Here is a 4,469-nt window from a genome sequence, read left to right as displayed (position 1 = left end):
CATTCAATTGAGCTCTACACCAATTCTTGCACTTCAACTTGGAGTATGCAACCATGTTGAACCTTGCTTGACAACTCTTACCACTAACCATCTTCCTCTTACTCTTAATGCCACAAAGAGTTCTAAGTTGACCATCTGTCTCCAGTAGCCCATATTCAAGTGGGAATGTAAAGGTTAAAGATAGAAATTTTACCCACTTGAATGTTGTATTGGATGGTGATAGCTTTGGGAGAGGTCTTGCAAGCTCCACTCCCTTATGTTCTTCTTTGAATTCTTCCACTTCTTTGCAGGCTTCCTCAATTTCAACCTCTTCCTCTTGGTAGCTGTCTTCTAATTCAATCTCTTCTTAATTGCTTACCAAGGGCATGGGAGGTTGTGCATCTTCCTCCTTTATGGGTGTATCTTCCTCCTTTGATTTTGCATCTACCTCTTCTTCCATGTGTGAGGATGGAAAGTTCTCTAGTTCACTGGAGTATGAACTCTGTTGATTGATTTCCTCACTTTCTTCTATAGGATCTTGTATTATATTTCTTGGGAAGGAATTTGCTTGCTCCTCTTCCTGTGACTTGATAATCGACTGCACATGCTTCTCTATATTTTTGACACTTGTCTTTATATCCTGTAAGAATTCTTTCATGAGAAGTTCAAGATCTGATGGTATTTGAAATGAATAAGGAGGAGGTGATGGTTCTTGATAAGTGTAAAAAGAGGATGGTTCTTGATATGGATAGAAAGGTGGTGGTTCTTGGTATGGATATGGAGATGGTGGTTCTTGATAGTTGGAACATGGAGCACTGAAGTTTCTTTGGTTTTGACCTTGCCAACCAAAATTTGGATAGTTCTCCCATTCATAATGATATGAATCACTACTCGGGTGTGAGTAGTAACCCATATGATCTCTCTCTATTATTTTTCCTTAACACAAAACACCAAAAGGGATTAAACGTACCATGTGGTAAATAGAAAAGCAAAGAAGACAGAACAGAATTCTAAAAATTAAAATAAAACGAACTAAGAAACACCAAACTTAATTTCAGAAATTAAAAAATATATTAGTGCTATTGTAAATATATATATAAATATTTTTTTATTTTTTATTTTTTTTTTGAGGTTAAAAATAAAAATAAAATAAAATTAATAAAATATTAAAAGATAAGAAAAATAATGGAAAAAAACGGAATGAAAATAAAAAGAAAATAAAAATAAAAATAGGAAAAAAAATAAAAAAAATGGACGCAGGTTTTGAAAACAAAATTCAAAAGTTAAATGAAGTAGAAAAATTAAAACGGGGGATACGGGGACGAACGAAAAAAAAGGAAAACAAGGGAAATTTTTTTTTTTCGAAAAATAATAAAATAATATTTAAATAAAATTAAAATTAAAACGCCTAATTTAAACAATCAAGCAACTAATAGTTGTCAATCACAGTCAATTCCTGGCAACGGTGCCAAAAACTTGGTGCGGTATTTGTAACCCACTAACTTACCGGCAAGTGCACCGGATCGTACCAAGTAATACCTTACGTGAGTAAGGGTCGATCCCACGAGAATTGATGGATTAAGCAACAATAGCATTTGATAGGATTAGTTAGACAAATAGAAGATAGCGTTGAAAGTTCAAAAACATTAAAAAGTAAATTCAAAGTTTAAAGACAGGCAAGTAAATAAGTTGAGAATAAAATATGGAGAAAATAGTTAAGGCTTCAGAGTTATCTATTTTTCCGGATTAACTTTTCTTACTAACTATTTTAAACATGTAGGATTTAATTTATGACAACTATATGTGACTAGACCCTAATTCCTTAGACCTTTCTAGTCTCCTCTAAAATTCATCAACAGCCAATTTCTTGGTCAATTAATTCCAATTAGAGGGTGATGATCAATTTTCAGTTTATATGCCACAAAAACTCTAATTACCCAAAAATAAAAGGATTATATGTCACGTATCCCGTTAAATCCATATAATTAAAATTTAGGAGAATATATTTTCAAGTTGTTGTTCAAGTAAAGAGTTTTTCAAAGTTTTACAAGAATTCAAATAGAAAAAGGGTCATACTTCCGTTCCACCCAAATTCATAAAATAAAGAGCAAAAACAATTCTTAAATTATAAATCCATACATAAATTAAAATAGAAAAAGCAATAAAATTAATCCATAGAAATAGACAAAGCTCCTAACCTTAACAGTGGAGGATTAGTTCCTCATAGTTCATAGTAGAAACTATGATTGTAAATTGGGATGGAATGGGATCCTCTCCAGGACCTCTACAAAGGAAGGAAAGCTTCATCCTTTTATAACTAATCCTAATAAATTTAAAAATCTAATATCTAAAACTAAAAATTAAAATAATATCTTTTCCTAATTTAAGATTTGAATTTAAATTTAAATTAATTAACAGATCTTCAGTTGATGGGTGTGGACCACTTGTTCTGTCCATTCTGCAGCTTCTAATCTGTGTTTTCTGGGTTGAAAATTGAATTAAAACAGCCCATAAATCACCCCCAGCGTTTTTCTGCATTTTCTGCACGTGGCGCATGTGACGCGTCCGCGTCGTCCACGCATTCGCGTCATTTGTGCAGATTCCAGTCCACGCGTTCGCGTCAGGCACGCGATCGCGTCATTGCGATCTCCTCCATTCCGCGCGGTCGCATGAGCCATGCGTCCGCGTCGGTATTCGTTGGTCATCTCCTTGGTTTCTTCTTTTTCTCTGCAGAAACTTCATCAAATCCATCCGAATGCTACCTAAAATAAATAAAATTGCACAAAACTCAAAATAGCATCCATAGTGGCTAAAATATAATTAATTCTTAATTAAACTCAACAAATTAGATACAAATTCACTAGGAAAAGATAGGAAAGATGCTCACGCATCAGGTACAAATAGTGGAGCAGGAGCAAAAAACATTATTGTTTGTAATACGTCGAGTTTGCTGCTCTAAAAGATCTAACGGGTGAAAAAAATGATATCGCTAATGTGGAGGAATCAAATGAAAAGACACACCAAAACAACCTCTAGACTTCTCAGTCAGCCAAGCCAATCTGACCCCAACCCGATTGTTTCCACTAACCCAACAAATGTTAGCCCAAATGCCATATATAGTGGTACTAACTATAACAGTAACAAAACTAGCCATGTTCCTATTTGGGCCAGCAAACCTAAAGCCCAATCCCAATCCAAAAACCCTTCTACTCTTATCACGAAACAACCTGTCACTAAACCTATGTCTCAATATGAAGCTATGCCCAAGCCCCACCAAAGCCTTTGTACCATATCAAAGGCAAACACCAACTCAATCCTTCACCCAACAGAATTTCAACCCCTTCTTCTCATCTCACCTCCCACCAACCCATCTAAACAACCCCCCATGACACCTGATCCTCCCCATGCTAACCATGTTCACCACTAGGAGAACTGGACAAACCCTTCACTGGATATGGAAACCCAGGATGTGAAAGCTATATTCACCCGCTTGTATGCCAAATTAGAGATATAAGCCTCCTTATCTCCCAATGGTTCAGAAGTGGAATTGAAAAATCAAGATTTTGTTACAGAAAATTCAGAAGAGTTGGTTGCAGCGATGGAGGCTTTTTGAAGAAAACCAGAACTAGGAAAATGATATGGATAAAGCTAGCCCTCTTTAGTCAGAGGAGGAGTTGTTATGTGCTTGAGAGTTGGGCCTTGTCTTTCTAGGCTTGTGATCTTTTTCTTTTCTCTGTTGTAATGATTATTTTTGTCTGGAATATTAGAAGTACTGTGAATAGCGCTACAATTTTCTCATTGATTGATTTTAGAAGAGTTCATAAGCCGAATATTATGCTTCTATTTAAAACTCATTGTAGCGGTGATAGAGCTAGAGAATCAATTAAATAGATTGGTTTTAGACATTCAATAGTGGAGGAGGTAGATGGGTTCTCAAGAGGAATCTAGATCCTTTGGAATGATGATAACCTTTCAATTAATAGGATTGAGTCTCAAAAATAGTTCATTCATTTGGAGGTCATAGAAGGAGATCATAAATAGAATTTAACAGCTGTTTATGCTAGCTCTATTGAAAATGGGAGAAAGGAGTTTCAGGATCAAATGTGTTATATTGCTTCTAACTAATCTATCCCCTGACTCCTAATGGAAGATTTTAATAATACCAAAGATCTAAGGAGAAAAAGGGAGGTGCTCCACTGGATGCCCATGCTTGTAGAAGATTTGAAATAACATTGAGAGTTGTGGCCTGATTAACCTGGGATACTTAGGGATCTAGGTTCACTTGGAAAGGTGGAATCCGAGAGAGTAGAGAAAGAGTCTTTAAATGTCTTGACAGAGGGCTTGCTAATCCAAATTAGAGGTTAGTAAATCTGGAAGTAAAATTGAAAGTTCTTACTCGTATTAACTCAGACCACTACCCTCTTTGTCTTACTACCAACTCTGATAGAGTGGACAGAGGTCATAAATTGTTTCGTTTCGAAGTAATGTGA

This window comes from Arachis ipaensis, chromosome B9 (assembly GCF_059453495.1).
Source record: "Arachis ipaensis isolate K30076 ecotype BB chromosome B9, ASM5945349v1, whole genome shotgun sequence".
NCBI classification, from domain to species: domain Eukaryota; kingdom Viridiplantae; phylum Streptophyta; class Magnoliopsida; order Fabales; family Fabaceae; genus Arachis; species Arachis ipaensis.
This window is presented reverse-complemented; position numbering follows the sequence as displayed.